Source organism: Cnephaeus nilssonii (assembly GCF_951640355.1).
Source record: "Cnephaeus nilssonii genome assembly, chromosome: 12".
Classification (NCBI taxonomy): domain Eukaryota; kingdom Metazoa; phylum Chordata; class Mammalia; order Chiroptera; family Vespertilionidae; genus Cnephaeus; species Cnephaeus nilssonii.
The window spans coordinates 60,708,484-60,732,800 of NC_137083.1; the positions used below are offsets into that span (position 1 = coordinate 60,708,484).

The window sequence follows — 24,317 nt, forward strand, 5'->3', positions numbered from 1 at the left end:
CAGCTGGGAGTTCTCCTCGTGCATAATGAACTCGCTTTTCTTCCTTGTTTCTTTTCCATTGTGTACGTTACCAAATTAGGTAGGTCAGCAAGTCGTCTGAACTCCAGAAATATAATGTATAAAATTGCACCAAACTGTGGGAAGATTATTTCCATTAGCAAAAGAAATTTGGTGGGAATAGATGCATCTATTGAGTATAAAAAGAACACATACACACAAAAAAAAACCCACACCGTTTTTAAAAACGGTTGCTCTTACTGCCCTTCAACTAAATTTAAGTCAATACTGTAATGCTGTTGTGGAAAAATATATACATGATTTTGGGTGTATTGAAAGGAATATGACATAAAAGGGTAAGAAAATAAGACTTGCATTAGTCAGACTCATTATTGTGTCCGCTTTGAGTCACATTTGAAAACAGATTTTGGGCCCTTGGAAGCTGACACACAAGCACAGAAGCCACACGCCCTTCTAGCGCAAGAAGGTTGTAGGCTGCAAAAGGTGGACGGGTTTCCTCCTGCTGGTCTTTCGGCCGTCACAGTCTCATTTATCTTTATATTCCTGGGCCCACCACAGGGCCTGCTTTCATTCAGTGGGTTGTGATACTTTATTTTTTTTAATTTATTTTTTCCTTTTTATTGAATTTATTGGGGTGACACTGGTTAACAATATTATACAAGTTTCAGGGACACAATTCTACAACACATCTGTACACTGTATTGTGTGTTCACCACCCCAAGTCCAGTCTCTATCCATCACCATTTATCTCCCCTACACGCAACCCCCCAATGAGCACCACACTGTTGTCTGTTGCAATACTTAAATGACTGACATGTGTGGGGACCTTAGTGACACTGTGATAGGCTCAGCAGGAGTAAGTAGATTCAGGTAGAACTGGAGGACATAAGGTACATAATAAACTTATTTACTGGCTGATTAATAGATAAGAAAGACCATCTCAATTGCCAAGGTGATAAAATAGATGTGTGGCTAGCTGAGGGAAGTGACGAAATCTTTGGTTGGGATCTCTCTCAGGACAAGACCAGGTAGTTCTGTTTTGGATGGCAGAAACATTTATTGATTCGTTCAGCAGACACGGAGGGCCTGCTTTGCTAGGCGCTCACAATCTGGTAGAGGAGGCAGGATTCACAGCAGGTTCACACGTATGATCAGTGCCACGGGCACGTAGAAACAGCATTCCGGGGTGCCATCCAAGAGGCTTCCTGATGGAGGTGATGTCTGCACTGACTCCCAAAGGCCAGCGCTCGCACGAGGAGTCAGCGAGACAAGGGAGGCAAGCACTGTGCTGAGGGGCCAGCCAGAAGGAACAGCGTATGCAGAGGCTCTGAGCTGTGAGGGTGGAGGAGGGGGTGGGAAAGGGATGATGGGAGAAGAGGAAGTGGATGGGTCATTGATAACAGAGGTCTAACACCCCAGCTTGTTTGCCTGGAGATGTCTCCCTGGGAAGCCAATGTGGCAGGAAGTACACTTAGAAAGATCAGTGCAGTGAGGAGAATAAATTGGGGTGGGGGTGGATGAGGGGACAGGTCAGGCCAGGTAAGGAGACCAGATAAAGAAAGCTGCTCTCGTCACATACAGTGGGGAAGTGATGGGGACACCTTTGGAAGTAGATTCAAGAGAGATTAGCGGCCCTGGCCAGGTAGCTCAGTTGGTTAGAGCGTTGACCCAATTCACCAGCATTTCAGGTTTGATCCCAGGGCACATACAGCAAACAGTCAGTCAGTGAATGCATAGATGTGTGGAATAACAGGTGTGTCTCTCTCCCCTCCCTTCCCTCCCCTCTCCTCCCCTTCCCTCCCCTCCCCTCCCCTCCCCTCCCCTTCCCTTCTCCCTCCCTTCCCTTCCCTTCTCCCTCCTCCCTCCTCCCTCCTCCCTCCCTCCCTCCCTCCCTCCCTCTCTCTCCATGACCCTCTTTCTCTAAAACCAATAAATAAAAAACTAAAAAAATAATTTAAAATAAAGAGGTATTAGTGGGGTAAAAGGGGAAAGGTGAATTAAGGATAGTGGCTTAGGTTATTAAACAGTATCATTTGCCATGAAATGCAAGAGGAAAACCAGTTTTGAGGGGAAGATGAGGTGGCATCTGGACGCGTTAGCGAGCATATAGACGGAGTAAGCAGAGATTGAGAGACAGTGTGAGTGGGAAGGCGGGTTATGTGGATTTGGACTTTAATTTAGATTAGCAATAGCAATTCAAAGTCGTTACCTTATTGGTGGTATCTGCTTGAATGGAACCTGTTTCTAAAGCAGTCGATCACCCTTGCACATTTTTTATATGGTATTTTTAATTTTTTTTTCTAACTCATTTGTAGTAACACTTCTTTTAAAATATAGAATAACAGAAAGAAGAAATAAAAATTATATCTGATCCCATCACTCAAAGCCCTGCTAATATTTGTGTATATTTCCTTCCAATATTTTCCTGCCCACATGCACACACACACACACACACACACACACACACACACACACACGTGGTAGAGGAGGCAGGATTCATAACTTCCTGAGGATAGATTATTTGCAGTGAATTCATTAAGTCAGAAGAGCTTAACTTTTTAAAGATTCTTGATACTTTTTGCCACATTATTTTCTGCAAAATTTGTACCAAATTATCCACATTGAATAGCAATGTATGAAATGCCCATCTCACCATATCTTCATCAGTATTGAATATTATCTTTAAAAAAAAAAACTTCAGACAAAAACGTTACATTATTTTTGGTTTATTTATGTTACAGCTATTAATACCCACTCTGTGCGAGGCAGGTGGCTTTTTTTTTAAATCCTCACCTGAGAATATTTTTCCATTGATTTTTAGAGAGAGAGAGACAGACAGACAGAAATATTAACATGAGAGAAACACATCGATTGGTTGCCTCCTGCACAAGCCCTAATCAGGGCCAGGCCAGGGAAGAGCCTGCAACTAAGGTATGTGCCCTTGATCGGAATCGAACCCGGGATGCATTGGTCTGCAGGCTGATGCTCTATCCACTGAGCCATACTGGCTAGGACCAGGCATGTGGCATTTTTTAATTGCTAGCAAAGTTTAGCTTTCTCATATGTTTATTACACATTGTTTCCTTTTGTAAATGTTCAGTTCATGTCCATTATCGGCTCTTCTATTGGGGTGTGTCTGTTTCTGTAATTTATTTGAGGTGTGTGAGTGTGAGATGCGTGTGTGTGTGAGTGTGAGTACGCGTGTGTGTGTGTGAGAGTACGCGTGTGTGTGTGAGTGAGTATGCGTGTGTGTGTGAGTGAGTACGCGTGTGTGTGTGAGTGTGAGTACGCGTGTGTGTGTGAGTGAGTATGCGTGTGTGTGTGAGTGAGTACGCGTGTGTGTGTGAGTGTGAGTACGTGTGTGTGTGTGAGTATGCGTGTGTGTGTGAGTGTGAGTACGCGTGTGTGTGTGTGTGAGATATTTGGGGCAAATATTTTTTTCAATGGCTCTAATTTTTAATTTTGCTTATGGTTTTTTGAGATACAGAATCTTTACATTTTATTTCGTTGGATAAATGACTTTTGTCTTTTTTTCCTTTGGGACTTACTGTGTTACTTTGGGCTTAGGAATTCCTTCCCACCCAGAAGTTAGAAAATACTCTTCTAATTAAAAAAAAAAAATGTGTGTGTGTGTGTGTGTGTGTGTGTGTACACGTACGCATGCGTGCTCACCAAACTAAAAGTAAGGTGTGAGGGGAAAAAATCCAATGGGTTTTTTAGTAATTCCCCCAGCGTTGTGTATTGAGTCATGTCTTTCCCCATTTAATTTTGTTGCTTCCTTGATTTTGTATTTCAAGACCTCTTATTGCTATATCTAGCTGTAGGATTCCATGAATTTGGGGGAATATTAGTACCCAAGTGAAGGGTGTCAATAATACTTTTTCCCAACATTTTATTATGAAAAGTCTCAAGAAAACAGTAAAGTTGAAATATATTTTTTTTTAGTGAATCCCACGTATACAACCGGCTTGATTCTACAATTAATATCTCACCACTTTCTCTTATCTGTTTATGTGATAATTTTCAAACCTCCTGAATCATTATTTGAACTCAGAAGTAGAATATCGAAGACCTTTTTTCTAGTTCCTTTTTTCTCTAGTTTGCAGGTTTGATTTCCAGGAAACTTTTAACAATTTATATTCGTATAGTAAGATAGTGAACACCATCACAAATACCAAGAGAAACTGCTCCCAGAATGTGTTTTTATCTTTGAATTTTATGACTAGGGTTTGATTTTTAAGGGTTATGATGGTTATTCACATACGATGAGTTTATTTTTCAAACATAAATCCCTCTTAAGGTCCCTGTCCTCCAATACAGTACCGTTGCTTTTTGCCCTCTGGCCAAAACTTTGAAGAAAAGGATAGCAGGGCCGCACGGTAGGCACTGGATGCTGTGGAGTCGGGGATGGTGAGCCTTGTCTGAGCAGGGGCTGCCTGCAGGGCCACAGTGGGCCACCTGCCAGCGTCAGGCCACCTTCCCGGGTGGCCACCATCACGCTGCCACGGAGCCCTTAGCGTAAAGGCTGCTTTGCGTGGGGCAGCCTGTCACCCAGACCAGCCTGCCGACATTTGTCATTGAGGGGCCCTGGTTCACGGTGAGGGATTAGGTCGAATGAACCTGAGGTGTGGAGTTTAATTACCTTTTCCAGCCTAAGTGATGAGCACCTGGCAGTGCCATGGTTTTTGAGGCCCGATAGCCTCCCAGCTCAGAGATGGGTTTGCAGCTGTCTTAGCAGATGGGCTGCTGGGGCTCCCTGCGGCCACAGCCTGCCCAGGGGAACAGCACGAGGCACCTTCGACTCGCCTCGGGTCGCCACTAGGAATTAGCGGTGGTTCAGTGTCCTGCACTGCTTTCCCTCCGAGCCTCCGTTTCCTGTCTGTAAAGCCAGTGGGTTGTACCCGGTTATGTGGGAGGTTTTCTCTTTATCCCGTGTCTGTGATCGTGATCTAGAACACGGAGCGTAGGTCAGTGTCCACCCCTTCCTCGGAATCTGGGGAGGCAGGGTTTCCCGCTTCTCTGAGCTGACTTCCCAGGAAGTGACAACCACCGGAGTTCGCGGACTCTGGGCCTGGGGCTGGCGTTAAAGCCGTTAGCTCCCGGAGAGGAATGCGGGCATCCTGAGGCCTTTGGGGGGAGCCTTACTCACAGGACGCTGTTAGCTGACCGGCTGCTGACTGGGCACATTCCCGCCTCCGCCGACCTCCCTCGGGAGACTCCCTCTGTGGTCCCGTGTCACCTTTGCTCTAGGTCGGCTGCCCATAGTGAGGGGTGCTGTGGTATTTTAGAAGTCTGGCCAGCAAGCGCTTTGAAATGTGAGAATAGTTACGCTAAAGAAAGAATAATAACGCAACCTAAATGGATGTTCTAGTAACATCAATGATCAGAAGAGGCATCCTATTTGAATGAAGGATTTTCAGGTAAAAAAATTAAATAGCCAGAGTTTTCCTCTTGCCACTGTCCCCTCTCACTCTTATGCCCCAGCAGGAGGCAGCATGTTGCTCCCCAAACCCGCTGTGCTGTTTCCTGTTCCTCTGCCTCTGAAAACAGCGCCCCATCCTCACCCGCTGTCCGCCTCCCAACACCAGCAGGTGGGCAGGGAGCCCAGAGGTGCCCACGCTGACCTCTCCCAGTCCAGCGCTGCCTTTCTCTCTGCAGACGCAAAAGCACCGAAGGACGGAGTTTATTAGGCTTTCAGTAATTTACCAGGGGCGGGGGTGGGGGGGCGGTAGTTATAAAGCACTGCTCTAACCTGCTGACCTCCTATCTCCCCTGCTGTTAAAATGTAAAGAGGACCATGTAGGAGCCCACCCTTCCCACCAGTCATCGCCATGGTGTGCCTCGGGCTCATGAATCATCTTCTAAACCCACAGCTGTTTAAATAAGGAAAATAAGATTGCGAGGTCATAAATGCTATGCAGTGAGGGTGAGGTTCTTTTCCAAACCCCGTGATGTTAGCGCTGGGAATCCTGAGGAAGGTGTCATTAGGAAAGTGAGTCACACCTGCGTGGAACCTGGTCTCTCCAGGGGTGACTCAGGCCAAAAATAGAAATAGCTTTAAAGCGAGTTTAAATTCAAACATAATACAGCCTTTGGGTATAGCCACAGGCCGAGGGATTATGTAGCAGGTTGGTAAGGAAAGGAAGAGATCTTTGAGGTGCATCTTTAACTTGTAAGATCGGCATCTCGAAGAGAAAGCCCTAAGGAACTACTCAACGGTGTTCCTCTCGGGGATTAAAAACCAACAGAGGGCACTGAAAAACGGTGTTTAATATCGATCATGAAGATTTTCCAGTGTGGTGTTTCTAACACACCGATTCCACCACGGGCAAGCCCGTACGAGACCGAAATGAACCGCTGGGACGGCAGTGCCGCTGAGCTGTGACCCACGGTGTGCCGGTCGAGACGGACACCCGGAGCTCCAGCCCGCGGCGGCTGCGTTTCCCATGGCCCCCGTGCTCGGGGGTCTGGGTCAACAAGGATAATCCATTCTGTGTTCATTCACGCAGACAGGTGAGCATGGACCTGACCCAGCACAGGTGCAGGAGGGTAATGTAATAGTAACAACAGTAGCTGACGCCCTCGCCAAGCACCGTATGCCCGGCGCTGTGCCAAGTTCTTCACTTGGTTGTCTGTTTTAATAAACAATCCTGTGTGGCAGGTACTATTGTTCTACCCATTTTACAGAGAGAGAACTAAGGATCAGAGAGGTCAGTCATTTCCCCCAACATTAAACAGCTCAGGGAGGGGCCAGGGTTCCAATCACAGCAGCCTGGCTCCTAAGCCCAAGGCTTTAATTTGTATCCTGTTCTGTTTTCATAAATGACTCCTGTTTTGGAGGTATTTTTACCGTTTGGGGCCACTCAGTTTCTTTTGGTAAATTACTTTTTTTTTTTTAAATCGTTTATTGATTTTTGGAGAGGAGAGAAAAACATCAATGTGAGAATGCAACATCAATTGGCTGCCTCCTGCACGCCCCCTACTAGGGGTCCAGCCCGCCACCTGGGCATGTGCCCAACTGGGAATCGAACTGGCAACCTCCTGGTGCACATGATGCTGCCCAAGCAACTGAGCCACACCAGCCAGGGCTGGTAAATGACCTTTTTTTTTGCAGTGGTTTTCATGTCTTGGGGAAGAACGGATTTAGCCCCCAAAGCTGGGCATTTTTGTGCCATGCTTGATCACCTGGTTATAGCTTGTTACTAATGGTGCACATCATCATAAACCGCCCATGACCCCAGCCAATGCGCTGTTGGTTATAAGAGACGATGTCCAAAAAAAAAAAAAAAAAAGGTAATTAGCAAAGCAACTACAAAGCAACAAAAACACAACTTGGCCCGTGGCCCATGGCAGAATTTTCTTTTATTATTGGAAATGAATAGGAGCTCATTAATGGTGTGCCTTCCAGTAAGTGTGGGCCCATAACTGAGGTGTACTGTCAGGCTCCAGAACCCGTCCGACTGTGGTGGTGCTGCTGCTTGGTTGACCACATAAGGCCTCAGGGGAAGCTGGTTCCACCCGACACGGCATGAGGGGCTTCGTGCTCTGATCTCATTGGCATTCCCCCATCCTGACCGCTACCTGATGGTCTCTGTTCCAGCCAAACGAAGCTGGCCATGCTTCTCTCTGCATGGAAGCTCTTTCCTTTGCTCCTTTCCTAGCCAGCCACCACTGTCCCCCTCATCTGAAACCTCCTCCAGGCAGCCTTTCCTGACTGCTCAGGATCCCTCGTGCTCTGCTTACCCCTGTGTGCATGCGTTATATGAGGTTCTCGCTTCCTATTTCTTACATGTCTTCCCCTGACGCGCATTGGCCTGGGAAGAGCCAGGATTTTGGATGAACACCCTGACACATGTTTGAGAGAGAGCGAGCGGTAGAAACGACGTGGAAACTAGTAGCACAGTGTCTGGTGTTGACAGTTTAGGAGGCACTTTCGCATGCATCACCTTACTGAGTCCTCACAGCAGCTCTGGGAGATGGAGCCTGGATCCCACGGCACCGACGTGCCAACAGCAGCTCGCCCGGTGCAGGTACGGTTAAGAGGTAAAGCCAGGACTTGAGCGTAGGTCTTCTGACCCAGGTCCCGTGCTCTCGGACCCTGAGAATAGGCCAAGGCCAGTCTGTAAAAGGGGTAGTAGGATCCATCACAGAAGTGTGTCATTCTTGTCCTGACCACCTAGAGCCAGCGGAAGAATGGGCAGATCTTCGTTTCTCGCCCGTCCCCACGTTGCCAGTGAAAGCCTTACGCTGGCTTGCGGTGGGTCCTCTCCAAGTTCCAGGTTGTTGACAGAGGGAACCTTTTAGACTCAGCCAGGCTGCCTGCTGCCCTTCCTGTTTGGGGGGGAGAGCTTTTGGGAAAGGGGAGAACCGTGGCGGTTCAGGTAAAGTCCATGAGCAGATTGAATAAGTAAGATCTTGGTGCGTTAGGGGAGTTGGAGGTGTGTGCGCCGGGCATGAGGGTGTGAGTGGGGGGCCGGCTGGGTTGGCCAGTCAGAGGCTGTGGAGAGGTTGTTGGCCGGGAAGGCGGGAAGGGCTGTGTAATGAAGCAGTTGAACAGATGCCGATAGCAGAGTGGGGTGTTCTCCACAGCCCTGGGTGGGGGTGGGAGGAAGTGAGCCAGCAGCACACAGAGCTGTAGGTGAACAAGCCCCTGGACGGGGGATCCTTTCCACAAGCAGGTGGCCCAAGGAATACAGTGTCATCAGAGGACGGAGAGAGAGATTTGGGGCAGCATTTCCTAAACTTTAAAAATTCAGAGTTTAATATTCAGCCCTGCTCTGTTCTAGGTACTCCTGGCAATGTTGTCGAAGGGAGGAATTTTAGATAGATAGATAGATAGATAGATAGGTTGAAGGATTTCAGAGAGGAAAGGAGAAGGAGAGAGAGATAGAAACATCAATGATGAGAGAGAATCATTGATCGGCTGCCTCCTGCATGCCTCCTACTGGGGATCAAGCCCACAACCCGGGCATGTGGAGTCAAACCTAGGACCCTTCAGTCCGAAGGCTGACGCTCTATGAGCCAAACCGGCTAGGGCTCGAAGGGAGGAATTTTTAATTTCAGAGAGAAGTTAATTATGCTACCACAATAGAATCTTAGACTAGTTTCATAAATCCCTCCAGTGAGTCGAGTGTCAGTTATCTGCACCTGGTTGTTGGCAGTAAGACGATATACCAGCATTTATTATGTTTTTATTGGGTGGGGTCAAGGTCAGGAAGAGATGGAGATGCGATTAGAGGTGCCTTCCACAGGACATTCAGAGGTCAGAGCAACTCAGGGAGGTCCACCCAGGCTAATGTCATCGTTCATTCATTCACTCAGCATACATTTCTTGAGCACCTACTGTGTGCCACCCACTGGTTAGCACTGAGATGATGATAGTGATGAAAAAAACAGACATGACCTCTGTCATCACGGGACCTACGTGAATGCACAGAAAGCAGCTGGTGAGAAGTCGGGGTACGTGCTGCGAGGGAACAGGTGCTCTGGGGTAAGCTGCCTTCCTCCCGGGAGGTTCGATGAGGGGCGATTCCCAGGGTGAGAGCTGCAAGATGAGGAGGAACTGTGGGAGGAGGAGTTGGAGTGAGCGTTGCCCACATAGACAACAGCACATTAAAAGGCTCTGGGCCAGGCTAGCGTGGCTCAGTGGTTGAGCGTTCTCACCCATGAATCGGGAGATTCCCGGTCAGGGCACATGCCCGGATTGTGGGCTCAATCCCCAGCAGGGGGCGTGCAGGAGGCAAGCGATCGATTGGTGATTCTCGGTCATCATTGATGTTTCCATCTCTCTCCCTTAAATCAATAAGAACATTTTAAAGAATGGCTCTGGAGTGGGGAATGAAGTCAGCTCTGAGGATGGAGAAGGCAGGGGTGGCCCAGGATGTGGGAGCCGCAAGCAGGTGTGGCCCTCCCAGGCCGTCAGTTGGTCCTCCCCTGCTCTGGAAGGCGCCCTCCTCGGAAATCCAAGGAAGCTCTTGATAACCCTGTGGGTGTCCCCAGCCCAGGGCGTCCCAGAGGCTGCCTGCCACTGCCCTCTTCCTGTGTCACCTGCGGAGGGAGTAAACAAGGACATAAGATGAAAGCAGATCTCAGTGAGCCTGTAACCCGTCGTCATTTCAGGTACCAGAAAGCTTGCACGCGTCCCAGGGCTGTATAGTGACTCCAGGGCGATGGCTTTAAAGCAGATGCCCGACTCGCTCTGCTGTGGGCCACTCAGACACGCCCTGGAGCCAAAGGACGAGGTGAGCACAGGGAGTCGGATTGAAAAACAAACATCTCGGTTGACGCTGAAAAGTGAAACCTGCGTGGTTGGGCCCGGGAGGTTCTGGAAGGTCTCCCACTGCTCGAAGGGGACCTGCCCCCTCGGGGCCGTCCTCGGGCTCTTTCTGATGTCAGGACCCCTCAAGTTTGGGAAGGAAAAGGGGCCGGCTGGCAAGGTGGCCGCAGGCTGTGTCCTGCTGAGACCGGACACGGGAGGGGGGCGGGGGGGGGGCGGGGGAGCCACCACGTCCCCCCTCTTTCTCTGCACTCTCCATGCACCACCTCTCACCTCATTTTAGAAGAAATGAACTTCGAACTTAGAAGGAAGAGAGAGCTTGCTGTTGTGTACTCAGCGTGGTTAGAAGGATCACCTCCTCATCTTTTACTGCCTGCAGGGGCAGGCGGTGCGGGAAGCTGCTGGCGGGAGAGGCTGTTTTTTCGGGGCTGGTTATGCAATGAGGGTGTCTTTGAAGCTGCAGGAGGTCAGAGCGGCTTGCCCACAGGCATGTTACGAAGAAGTCTCCCTCCATGCGATCTTACGTGCTGGGTGTCATTAGGAATGCTGTGCCCACAGGTAGCTGGGGCTCTGGGTGCACAGTTGTGCCCATTATGTAGTTGAAGTAGTGCTTTTTCTAAAAAGGACTCTACTGCCCTGGCCGGGTGGCTCCCTGGTTAGAGCATCGTCCGTACACCAGAAAGGTTGTGGATTTGATTCCCACTCAGGGTGCCTTCGGAGACAACCAATCGATGTTTCTCTCTCACATTCATATCTCTCTCTCTCTCTCTCTCTCTCTCTCTCTCTCTCTCTCTCTCTCTCTCCCCCCTTTCTCTTCCTCTCTTCCTTCCTCTCTCTAAAATCAATTTTCAAAATATCCTCGGTGAGGATTAAAAATTTTTTTAAATAAAAAAAGGACTCTACTTTCAAAGTTCTCCTGAGATGCCAGTCTGAAGCAGCTCCCTTCAGCAGCTGTTTCAGAGTAGGTTGCTATTGTGCCCTAACCGTGGCTGTGTCTGTGCCCTGTCTCTATCCAGTGGCAAGTGGAGGTAGACAGAGCTGAACCGGTGCTGGGACCCGGCTGTGCTGAGCTTGCGTCTGGGGCCGTGACCAGACGTGACCAGACGGTGAAAGGAGAAGTGAGGGTATTTTTAGCCGTCAGGGCTGCTCAGAAATGTTGGTTTTCCCCGACCCAGTGGCTCCCAGGGAGAGTCAGCTGTATGCTCATTCGCTCCAAGTCAGTGTAGACACATTTTGCTTCTGCAGACTCGTGGGGACTGGTGAGTAGCTGATTTGATGGAGTAGCTTTGAAACCCACACGATTCAGCTCACATGCGTGGTGTTCCTGTGAGGGCCCCCGAGAGGCCCCTTGGCCTGGGGACCAGCTGGTTTTCCTGGAAAGGGGCGTGAGGACACACTTCACTGTGTCTCCTGTATTAGGGGATCCAAGCACGCATGGAAGTTCTGCTGTTGAGAACCATGTGACCTCTACGATTAGGGTCTTATCATTTGGGGTGCACCAGTTTAAACCACTGTCAATGTTAAATCACCTGCAAACGTGGGTACAATTTTAGAGACGTGGTAAATGGAAGGGAGTCGGCCTGGGATGATCAGCTCTCTCTAGACTCGCCTTTGCAGGCTGAGGGGACAGTGCTAAGCCACTTGGACACAGGGTTTACCCCCTCTGGACAACTTCAGGTCATGGTTGTGTTTGAAGTGCCTGCTGGCCGTCCAAGCCAGTGCTGCCAACCCCGGCGGGTGTGGACGAAGGCCGGGGGTGGGGTTGGGAAGCCAGCCTCTTGTCTCTTCCTCCACTCCCCCTCCCCCGGGACACCCCCCACCCGTGAGTCCCCGTGACCGGGGCCGTCCCCGGGCCCCTCTTCCTCCCATTGAGGTGAGGCACGTGTGCAGCTAAGGCTCTGAGTCCCAGCGGCCCCTCACTGGCTGTGAGCCGCTGGGCACATGGCAGCTACTTCCTGCCTTTGTGCTTCAGTCCCATCCACGGGATGGGAATGGTGACAGCACCCTCAGGGCTGCGCCACGACCGGAATGGGTTAATCCCCGTGAAGTGCCCGCCAAGGGATTGGCCTTTCCTGGGATGAATCACAGCCTGCATTCCCGGTGACAGTCTGTTACCCTGTCTCCTACCTCCTGGGCGGCTTTGCCTCCGAGTGGCAAAGTCAGAGCGCGTGGCTGGACCAGGGAAGCCGAGGGGTCGGGATGGGTTCTCGAGGCCCTTCCGACTGTGGCGCGGGGCTCCAGGGCACCTCCCGATGCTCGCACGGCAGTCCCGGCCTCCCCAGAGAAAGCGGCTGCTCTGGGCCCCACGTGGAACACATCTCCCCGGGATGGCTGCGCGGTGGACACGCCTCAGGTAGGCAGCTCGCTGGCCCGGAGTCGGCCTCCCAGGCAGCACCAGCCGGGTGTCCTGCACTTTCGGGGGCCCTGTCAGACTCGGGCAGCCGAGCTCCTGACCAGCTGGTTCTCCCTGACGAACACTCTTTCACCGAGACTTCCACTCTCAACCTGCACTGGTTCAGGCTCTCTGACTCATGTGGAAATAGCCCCGGAGAGGTAGGAACACCAGTGTCCACGCTGCCCCCCGCCCCTAGCCCCGGCCCCCCACTGGCTGGTATCTCATGCCTTCCCTGGAGAAACATGCGTTTGTGGGGGGGAGAGCTGTCTCCTCAGAATCTGCTCGGTGGTTCTGACCTGCTGGTGGAGAGCTCCCTTCTCGGAGGTCGGGGTGGTTCCCGCCACCTGGGGAGTGGGCAGGTAAGGGGCATCTAAGAATCGGGGGCTAAACAGGTGAGCAGTCTGGGAGTAGGAAGCCAGGGCTAGGGCAGATCAAGTGATGCTGATTATCTTGCAAGTCACAAACCTGAACTTGTGTGAGATTTCTGAGTTAAAAGGGGGAACCACCCTGAATAGGTAAAACGTCTTACATCAGTTTTACAGTGAACTGAACTGTGAGGATGGTAAATGTCCTTTACCACTCAACATTGTTAGCTCAAAAAACTAGAAAAGGCCGGCCACTTCTGTGGTCCAAACCAAGTGCTCCCAGTGTCTTTCAAACAAACCTGGAAATTCTCTCCCTCGCCTGGTGGGGCTGGGCCGCAGGAATGGCTGTATGAGGCTGCCACCTTGTGGCCAGTGCCAGGCAGTGCATGTGTGACCTGTTGCTGGATCCTCTCTGTGCACTATATAGATACTAGTACTAGAGGCCTGGTGCATGAATTCATGCACGGGTGGGGTCCGGCCGGGCCCACCCCTGATCCGAGGGAAGGGGGTCGATCAGGAATGGTGCCGGCCGGGAGGGAGGGGCCGCTGGCAGTTGGCTGGCCCCGCCCCCTGGTCGAACTCCAGGTTGAACTCTCAGTCAAGGGGACAATTTGCTTATTAGCCTTTTATTATATAGGATATGTTTTTAAACATATTTTTATTTATTTTACAGAGGAAGGGAGAGGGGGGGAGAGATGAAAACATCAATGATTAAGTCATTGATTGGCTGCCTCCTCCATGCCCCCTACGGGGGATCAAGCCCACAACCTGGGCATGTGCCCTGACTGGAACGAACCCAGGACCCTTCAGTCCGCAGGCCGACGCTCTATCCACTGAGCAAAACTGGCTAGGGCTGAACTATATTTTTAAAGGTCTTTTACAAAGACTTCTCAGTCACTCTCTCACTACACATGTAAGTCCATCTCCGGGGCTTTGGCATCTGTCTAATCTGTACTCTGCCCCCTTTAGGCTCAAGAGTGACTGTCTTCCAGCAAGCTTCCCCGCGGCCTCCAGACTGACTTTCTAACGTGTAGATCTGATTGTCTTTTCCAGGTTCCAGCGCTGCGCTGAGAAGACCCCGAGGCCAGTCCCCTGCCTGGATGGCATCTCTGCAGATGCGTCTCTCCTCCTTGTCTGCCCCCTGCCGACACCTGCTCGCTCTCTGCCTCATCTCAGGTATCACCCCCAGGAAGCCCTCTGCCTTAAATGAGATCATGTGATATGATAATACCATGTGACAGGAAAGGGAGGGAATGTGAAGGGACATGACACACCGCATCGTAACCGGCCTTTCCTTCCTCTCCCACAAGACCAGTGACTTGAGAGGGGACTTTTACCTCTGGGTCGCAGCGTCTGGCAGTCACTGCTGCTCACTGACAGAGGAGGAGGAGAGGGAGGGAGAATAAAGCCAGGCAGAGGCCCGCATCTCCAGGTTTCCTCTCTGGAAATGATAAGACTCAGAGCCTTTTTTGAGCTCTGATGGATGGCCCTCAGGCGTAGGGCTGTCACTCTCCTTTGTACTGTTGTCTCCGCTCAGCCCATCCGACTGGCAAGTGAATCTTCTTAAATGCGCTTCAGTGGTACCATCTCCTCACTCAGAACTCCGTTACAGGAGAGGCCAGGTCCTCAGCCTGCAGGCCGGGGCCTCCTCACCACCACCCAGCCACGGGGCTCATACCACTTTCCAGATGCCCTGAGTGCCATCCACGTTCTCGAACTCAGGAATTATTTTGCTGAGGCCGCGTGGCAAAAGTGCACCTAAAATTTCAACTAAGACGCGTGATACCTGTGGGTCCCTGTGAAGCCGTCCAAGAAGAAGGCATTGCCTTGTGCCTGCCGGGAGCTGGTGGTCCAGCTGGGTGCGACACGGGAGGTCACGAGAGAGCAGGGATGAGCCCGTCACCAGGCAGCGTGTGGTCAGGGGCCAAAAAAGGGCTCCAGAGCGGGGTGGCGATTAAACAGGAGGATGTGTGTGAGTGCCTCGCGCCTCCACGCCTCCTGACCCAGGCAGTCCTGCCGGCGGCTCTCACACGGGACCAAGTTCCACTTCCTGCTCCACAGGGACTCACCCCTCGAGATAAGGCCTGGCCACCCCCGGCCTCACGTGCCCACCCCGCCGGGAAGCCCTGCCTCTGGGTAGTGAGGAGGATGCGCCAGGAGGGTTAGTTAGCACCCAGGCTCCCTGAAACACTCCCCATCCCCGCCCGGGTCTCACTGTTCCTCCTTTAAACCGCTTCTCTTCCTTCAAAATTCAGCCCAGACTGAGCTGCCGCTCCCCCTTAAAGGGTTTGTGCCTGTGAAATGGCAGAGAGAGTCCCACGCGGAGCAGCTCGGAGCCGGTGACCGCTGGCGCCAGCAGAGCAGGGCAGTGGGGGGCTCCTGGCGGCTGGAGCCGCGGGCGTATGCAGGGGTGGAGAGGCGGCCCTGAAGGCTCGGCGTGCCCTGCGGGAGAGGCCTCCCAGGCACCCGTGTGTCTTGTGGGCAGTGGGCTCCTTTACTTTTGAAAACCATGGTGACGTGATCCAAGAGGTGTTGAAAGTGGGAGCTGCCCTTGGGCCCCGCCGTCACTGTATGTCACAGCCCTGGGGCTCATGGGGTGACCCCGGCGTGCGGGACCCCGTGCCCGACGCCCCCTCCTGCCTTGCCTGTGAGGGCTGGTCTTTCGTAAACAAGGCCTTTTCCTCGGGGCTGCCCTTGGCCTGGCCCGGAGCTGTGGGTCCTTCGGGCCCATTCAGTTCGGTGCCTCTGCCCTCGAGACTGGTGCTGACCCGGGAGGTGGCAGCGCCCACGCAGCAGGTGGCCGCCAGAGCTGAGTCACTGCCCTGGGAACCGTGCCCTGGTGAGGCCGGCTCGGGCGGCCCTCGGCGCCGCGGCGAGAGCAAAGGGATGGGGCTCTCCTGCAGCGCGGGGCCACCACGCTGGTGAGGAAGTGAAGCGAAGCCACTTGGAGAGCCAGAAGGAGGGCGCCCCAATGGCAGGCTCTGGCTGGCGGCTGTGGCCAAGACAGAGCCTCTCCTCTCGCCATCGCAGTGACGGCCGTGGCTGCTTTACTTACACACCCACTTAGGGGAGTCTTTAGAAACTGAGTGAGGAGCTCTCAGATGCTAAGGTTCTCTCTGGCCTGTGAATTAAGAGAGCGTAAGCAATAAAACGATACGGAGAGATAGCTAAGCTGTTGATACTCTAGGAAATGAGCCAATGAGGGGAGGGTTTTTTAAGTTTTTTTAATCCATAGGTGCTCTGATGGATGCTGTGTTTAAAAACAGTGCTGCTTGTATTTCATTTCCAGAGAGGACAAAATGTGGTGTGCTTTTGAAAGGAGGTTTTTAAAAGAAAAAAGAAAGCCTGGCTTGTTGACTACACCCGTGAATAGCGGTGACCTCAGTCTGGAAAACCAGCTGGCCACCACCTCTCCGTGCCCCGCAGAATAAGCCTTTTATCAAGTAGCAAAAGGCAGGCAAGTCTCAGCAGCAAGTCATCGCTTCAGCTGACCAGGATTCTCCAAGAAAACAAAACCAGAGGCGCTCTGCACTTCCACAGCTGAACAGAGCTCTTGGGAAACGCCGCAGCTCACGCAGCGCCCACGAGGCCGCTGGAGCGTCTGGTGACCGTTAGTCAGGGGCCTGAAGGCAGAGGCTGGAGGGGGCGTTAATCGTGTGTCACCCGGCCAGCTTGCAGAATTGGAGAGAGTAGAATCACGGTCTTGCTTTTTGAGCACGGAATTTTTTAACTTAAAAAAAGTTTAGCCCTAGCTGGTTTGGCTCAGTGGGTAGAGCATCGGCCCTCGGGCTGAAGGGTCCCGGGTTCGATTCCAGTCAAGGGCACGTACCTCGGTTGCAGGCTCGATGGGGCGCATGCAGGAGGCAAGGCAACCAATCTATGTGTGTCTCTCACATCATCGTCAGCCCCTCCCTGCCACTCCCTCTAAAAATCAGTGGAAAATGTTCTCCTGTGAGGATTAACCACAGCAAAAGGTCTTCCCACACATTGTGTGCCCAGTTAATTCTGTGGAGCTGAGGAATCCCTGCAGGCAGAGCCGTCATTTTCTCGGGGTAGCCGTCCCGCGCTCCGGGTGTGTGCCCTGTGGCCACCCGGGGCGGGGAGGTTGCCTGAAGTCCGGGGATCTCTGAGTTGTCAGATACGCTGCGACCTGCACCCTGGAGGTGGGCTTTCTCCTTCAGCTTCCTGTTTGCTTTTCCTGAGCTCTGTATGGATGGAAAGTCAGCCACACAAAAGTACTGACGGTCAAAATGTGCCCTAGTTTCTGAGGCATAAGAACGGAGGCAGATTCTACCAGAACCAGAGCCATTTCGGGGCCTGACATCTTTATGATTCCAGACCAGTGAGGCCTGAATCGAAACGCATTTGGCAGTCCGAGGTCAGTTGATTCTAGAAGCCACGCTAGCCCAGAGACTCACTGGAGTTTGGGAGGGCAGTTTGGGGAGAGAGGATCTTAGAAAGAGGGAAGCTTTATTCTTTATTTTTTGACTTGTGTGGGGTAGGAGAGCTAACCTGCTTTTGGATAGAATTTGCAAAAACAGTCAGTCCTGGTGACCCTCCCGAGGGATCAGCAGCCAGCTGGATACGCCCGGCCTTTAGGAAAGGGCGTGAACAGTACCGCGGTGCCGGCATCGAGCACGAAGCCCGCCCAGGCACCCGGCAGCACGCAGGCGCGGACGGGTTAACGGCAGGCGGCGGCAAGAGCTCCCGCCCGGGCCCGGTGTGTGCCCTCTGAAGTCGGAGCCAACATTCTTGCTGGTTTTGAATGATTGAGAATGTTTCCCTCTCGGCAGGTTGCTGTCCACACACGGGCTGGTGACTAGAACCCCTTAGGTGAGGTCCGGAGCTTAAACCAGCCTGACGCTCCACAGTGTGTTTCAGAATCGTCTTACTTTAGAGCAGAGGCAAGGCTGTGAAACACAGCTTGCTTGTTCCAGGGCTGAAGAGGCGACCCTGGGCCCGGGTCTGCCACACACCGGGGTGGGAGGGGAGGCCTGTCCGGGCCCCTCTGGCAGCACGGCCCCTTGTGCAAACCTCCAGGCTGCGAGAGGCCACGTGCCCTTTGAGGAAGTTAAAAAATGACGTGGGTCAGGGAGAGGCTCACTCACACAAAAGGAAACAAGCCAGTTAGTTATTTGCTGAGGTGGCTGCTTCCACATGCCCGTGGTCGGTGTGGTGACTGTGAGCTCCGGGCACAAACAGGAGGCATAGCATCTCTGTGTTTGCCCGATCACGGGGTTTGATGTCTCCCCCCCCCCCCCCCCCCCCCCGCCCCTTTCCAGATGGGAGCCACACTGGTTCTTAACAAACAAGCTGAACCCTTCCCACAGGAGGGAGAGTTGAGCAATGTTCTGAGAACACGCTGTTCCTCTGGGCCCTGAGGAGACGCAGCCTCTAGAAGATGCTCTGGACGAAAAGGGCAGCGACAGCCGGGACAGGGAAGCGGGCGGAGCCTTCGGGACAGCAGGAGCCAGCCCTCTTCCTGCCTGGCTGAGGCCCCCCCCACCCAGTCCTGATGGTTCTCCTCTGGACCCCACGCCACCTGCACTGTCCTCAGGGGCCAGACAAGGGGGCACGCAGGGCGCCTTACTGACCTAAGAACAGCCGCCTGCGCCCGGAGATGAAGTCCTTCACCTGCGCAGGAAAGGCCCGTCCCGGAAAGAGGCTTTGCCCAGGTCCTGCCGGGAGCCGGCCCGTGCCCTCCCCCCAGGTGCCCGGCCGCAGCTGGCCTGCCGCCTTGTCACGTTGGCGGCACAGTTACTACACAGCGTCTTTCCCCCGGGGACGTCGGTATCAAGGGAAGCATCTCCAGTGACTCCTGGGAGGACTGTCCCTCCAACCTGGTGTAAGCGGTGGCACGCCCCCTGGTCCCACCCCCGTGGAGGGAGAATCCCCTGTGTTTGCCTGCGACGTGGTTGTGGAGATAAGGAGCCGGGTTTCCGCCCGTCGGCCGCACCGCCTTCCCCACGGCAGGCCGTGGGTTGTAAGAACAGCCGAGGAGGAGGACTGTGGGCCGCTCCCAGGCCTCTCTTCCCGGGCGGAGGCCACAGTCCCGTGGCTCCCACACATCACAGGAACGAACACCCCTTGGCTCTGCCTGGTGAGAGGGGGCCTCGGGGGGGGGGGGGGGGGTCACTAAACCCGCCTCAGCTTAGAAAGATTGTGCTTTGTTATGTGTCTGTGTGCTTGCTTTTCTAATCTAGCAAATGTCTCACGTTTAAGTCACGGGTAAAATGTTCCTCACAGAAAATTACACAGAAAGCTGGACAGTGAAATAGAAAGCGTGTGTTGTTTTCTTCTTCAGCACGGCCTCCCCCGCCGCCGCGGCTCCTTTCCTCGGCGACGCTGTGTTAACTAACGCCTTCCCGTGGGGCGGGGGGGGGGGGGACAGCGTGGGAGCCCCACGTTCTGGTCAGGCTGGGCCTGCTGTGCACGTGACAGTCGTGCCTGTTTCACCGCCAGTGAGCGCGTGTCCGCCCCCGGGGACCTGGCCAGCCCCCTGTGGCCTCCACAGGCGTTGGGGTCTGGGAAGGGGGGGGGGCTCTTGCTGGGCGGAGGGCATTCCACAGGCTGTCACTGAATCACCTCTCTCCGTCTCAGTCAAACGGGTGCCTGTGCACGCTAGTCCCCAAGGCTCCCAGCCCCTCGGGACCAGAAGCAACTGCCCACCCCGTCGGTCTACTTGCCCACCCCCTGTGGGTGCGGGGAGCAGGCCCTTGCCCACCCCCTGTGGGTGCGGGGAGCAGGCCTTGCCCACCCCCTGTGGGTGCGGGGAGCAGGCCCTTGCCCACCCCCTGTGGTTGCGGGGAGCAGGCCCTTGCCCACCCCCTGTGGGTGCGGGGAGCAGGCCCTTGGGAAAGCTGCTCCTGACCCCAGAGTCTGGTGCCTCACCCGTGGGCCCCGTAGCCTCAGTTTCCCCTCCTAGGGTCTGTCCCGTTGTCATGATAACGTCTGTTTACTTGTCTTTCCCCTGCTGCCCTGCCCACTTCATGCGGACTGGTGCCCTATCTTGTTCACGTTAGTGACCCCAGCACATGGCTTCCCGCATAGTAGGTCTTAGCAGATGTTTCTTCTGCCCTTCATAAACTTCATGCTTCTCACCTCCTGCCGTCCTGGTCTCAGCTTGCCCCGTGTGTGTGTGTGTGGTGGGGTGTACATACGTGAGCTCTCACACCCCTTCTGCAGTCTTGTTATTCCAATCTCTCACCATCTAACCTCCCAAAGGTCCCATTTGCCAAATTCAGTGGCTTCCCCCCCCTTCTCACTGAGCTGCGCCTGCCTGCCACATTCCACACGACGTCCCTGCCCCTCCCTGTCCCCTCCCTTCTTGCCACCTGCCCAGGCCACCCCTGTGGAGCCCAGCTCAGGCCCGTCCTCTGCAAAGCTCGCCCCACCACCTAGTCAGCCTGCCCCAAGCTCATCTGGCCCTGAATGACCGTCGTCACTCGGTCAGAGTGAGGCACTCCATCACGGACCTGTTCCGTGTATTAGACGCCATCCCACGGTTAGATTGTAAGGCCGCAGGCAGGTGTACCCACGCCCCTCATGCACGCGTTTCCGGCAGCTCCCAGCTCCGCGCTGGCTCCAGGGGCAGCCGGTGAGTGTGAGTGTGAGTGAGTGTGAGTGTGAGCCGACTCACTGAGACGACGTTGTCAGTAGCTTGGAGACGTGGCTGTGCTGAGCAGCGTGGCTGCGATGGTCCCCGCGCCCCCTCCCTGTGCGGACACGCAGGCCGGGCTTCGTGCTGCTTTCCCGCGGAGCCTGGCTCCTCCGTGTGTGTATCACGCACACCGCACTCACCTGCCTTGTTTGCTCTGTGCCCTCCGAGCCCGTCCGCGCCCCGTCGTGAACTCTGCATCCATCAGGGGCGGGAGAGCAGAGGGAAAGGGTGGGGACGTCCTCACCGTTTCAGAGCCTGTTTGTCCTCTGCAGGCGCCTGACTCCCGGTTGCGACGCCTGTGGCTCAGGAGCCACGCGCTCCCCCCAGAGCAGCCCAGACCCAGCCTCTGGGCACCGACGCCCAGCACTCGTCTTTCACACCAGCTTTAACCTACTGGTGTCCGTACTCGACCTTTACCCCAGGTACTGGCGGCGCTGTTCCTGAAGTCACCTGTGCACCGTGTGTTGTGGGTGAGTGAGGTGCAGGTCCACGGCTCTGAGAATTGCTGTTCCCAGGTTGTCAACGAGGGAACTGCCCCAGGCTGCGTGACAAGTGACGGGGAGCGTTTGAACCCAGGTCCTTCTGATCCCAACGCGTCCTCATGCCGCTCTCTGTTCCGTCTGCTTGTGCCACTGACGATAGGTCACTGCGTCGCCCTTGGCGTTAAGAAGGCAGCACCCAGTAAGCACAGGAACCCAGACAAGCGGGTGCTCAGGGGGAAGGCGAGGGGGAGGGGGAGCCGTGATCGGTAGGTTTGAGCCCCAGCAGCGGTTGACAGGCAGCTCCCGAGGCCTTGGCGGTACTAAAGGAGGCTGGGGAGCCTCCTTCCGGGGGCGGGGCCCTGTGACGGGCTGTCCCGCTGAGGGTCGGCCCTGGACTCGTCCACAGCAGAGGCTCCCCAGGGAAGCGGCCCCCTGGCTGCTGCGCTCTGCCCTGAGACAGGTCCGGCAGAGGCCTCGGTCCTGCACCTGGACGGCAGAAGGCTCGGCTCCAGGGCGAGGCAGGGATGTCTGCGGGAAGCCGAACGTGCACCCTCCTAGTGGAGAAGCCTGACCGCGAACCCGCTGTTTTCTGGACCAGAGCTCCTCATGCCCTGGCTGACCACCGGGACGTCACGCCCACGAGTCTAGACGCCGGAGGCTGCGGGCGGTCGCAGAGACCACCGAGCTCCCGCGTCCCTGAGGAGGGACAGCAGGAGGAAGGGCGGGCACAGAGGCGGTTTATCGTCAGGAGGAGGTCCATCGAAGGACGACTTCGCAGCAGCCTGCGTGACCCGCCCCAGACACGTGTCCAGATGCTGCAAAGCTCCCAGGAGACGGCGCCCTCTCCGACCCCAGGCCCTCTCCTCCTCCTCGGGGTCCGACAGTCTTGGAAACGTGCTGTTGTTTTATAACAGCATGTAAGTATTCCAGAATGGTGATTCGGATGTTAAGTTTACCCTGATAGGTCTCCCTGCCCATTGGTACGTCGCAGCTAGACTATTTCAGATGTATTTTTCTGTCGTAAGACGCGATTGACTCTAACCATGGCTTTTCTCTTCCTGGTCAAGATCCTGTTGAATTTCAACCTCGACCCTCCAGACTCTTCCCAACAAGGTATGTATGTCCCTGTTCTGGGGGGACCTTGACGTGTGTGAGCGTCCTCACGGCAGCACACGCTGGGTCGCACTTGGCTGAAAGATCACACCCGTGAGCACGGTTTGTTCTGGGTCACAGATCTAGGCATTGCCAGCCCGCCTGCTGATAGCGTGGCCTTCAAGTTCCTCCGTGGCGCTGTAATCATTAACTGAGAAGTCGCAGTCGGCGGTAACTTGCCAGGACAGACTTTTCTTTATCGCACGGTTGAGTCACTAGGCCTCCTTGAGCTTTAAGGCCCTTGGCGCTGTTAGGCAGGAACTCCGTGGCCGCGGCAGGTCACCTGTGCGGAAGACTAAAGCATTCCCTGGAACCATCCGTTTGCAGGAACCAAGACCTCATGACAGGCCGCCTCAGGTGCTGTGGAAGGTGCCGCTTTACCGTGCAGGGAAGGGCGCCTGTGGTTGCAGCTCATGGTAAATTGCCCTCCACCTGATTCCCAGGGCCGAAGGGAAGCTGTGCTTGCGGGCTAGTGCTGCCCTCTGCTGGCCCTCTGGCATCAGTGCTGCGGCAGCAGGAGGCTGCAAAATCCATTTTGAAAACAGGAACCTCCTCCTACCTTCTGCGCTGGCTGCTTTCATGCCCCTCCTCTGCGGTTGGAGCTGTAGGTTATGCCATGTTTCATTTCACAGTCATCTTGCTGATCAAACCTTGGATGCCTGTGAAATGCGCAGCCTCGTCTTGGCCGGAATTTTCCTCAGCTACGGCCGCCCCAGCGCGGAGCACGCCAGCACCGGGAGGCATGAGCCATGCACGCACAGGGACTTCCCCCACCTGCGTGTCTTAAGCAGGAAAGAGAAGGTGCTTCTTGCTTGTCATTTTTTAATCCCCCTCTCTATGACACCGGTGCGGTAACCGGAGGAGAAGCTGACTTTTACTTCCTGTTGCTCAGGCGATTTCCTAGGGGCTCACCTGTCATTGCAGTTCCTGGTGCCGGTCTCCTAGCAAAGGCCGCCTGAGGGTCCTGTGCTGGAGGTGCTCCCAGCCGGCCGCCTGCCTTTACACCCCTGCCCGGTAGAGCTGTGCTCCTCAATCCACCTCAAGGGACTTGGGCTTTACTTTGTCCCAGGAAATGTTTTTTCAAATGGCCATTGTGTTTGGCCTCTATTCCTTTTCTCGTAAACACTCACCTCCCAACTTAACATCGGAAGAAGGCCACAGCACCGACTGCCGCCTGGCGCCTGGCGTGCTGAGGGAGACCCGGCAGGACTCCGGCCATCATAGCCACCACTTACCGAATGTTTGCATTCGAGCTGCTTCAGTTAATTTTCACACCAACTCTGTGTGATTGGTACTGTTATTACCCTGATTTTACACACGAGGAGACCGAGATGCCGAGAGTTAGAGGCACGTACCCAAGGTTGTACAAGGTTGACCAGGATTCTGCCCTGGACCGCCTCGCCACAGGGCGGCGTAGAAACGGGAAGCAGCAGGCTAGCCTGCTGGGCTGTCATGGAGACAGTGTTCAGCCTTGTCCTAGTCGCATGCGTGTTCTTGACGACTGGATATGCTCTTGTGATTAGAGCCCCCGTAAGAGTAGTAGGGAAACAAGGCCTTGGAGAAGGTGTGACTTGCTTACGGTCACTCTGCAGGTCAGAAGAGTGGCCGAGGGTCCTGGGCCCAGGTGTTCTGACCCCACAATGACCTCTGGCTGTCCTGCGCCCAGGTGTTCTGACCCCACAATGACCTCTGGCTGTCCTGCGCCCAGGTGTTCTGACCCCACAATGACCTCTGGCTGTCCTGCGCCCAGGTGTTCTGACCCCACAATGACCTCTGGCTGTCCTGCCCCCAGGTGTTCTGACCCCACAATGACCTCTGGCAGTCCTACCCCCAGGTGTTCTGACCCCAGCATGGCCTTTGGCAGTCCTGCCCCCAGGTGTTCTGACCCCACGATGACCTCTGGCAGTCCTACCCCCAGGTGTTCTGACCCAGCATGGCCTCTGGCGGTCCTACCCCCAGGTGTTCTGAC

At 54.3% G+C, this 24,317-nt stretch overlaps 1 long non-coding RNA gene across 3 annotated transcripts in view; it reads left to right on the forward strand.

Moving 5' to 3' along the window:
- LOC307108168 overlaps positions 1-20,010 on the forward strand; it is a 185,377-nt gene extending 165,367 nt beyond the window's left edge. The window contains exons 8-10 of one of the 3 annotated variants that reach the window (XR_013814285.1): positions 14,108-14,230; positions 18,337-19,766; positions 19,902-20,010. This is a non-coding gene — a long non-coding RNA (uncharacterized lncRNA). Of the gene's footprint in view, positions 1-14,107; positions 14,231-18,336; positions 19,767-19,901 lie in introns of those variants that run through there. The other 2 variants (XR_013814286.1, XR_013814287.1) reach the window with 2 other exon arrangements.
- Positions 20,011-24,317: the final 4,307 nt, after the last annotated feature.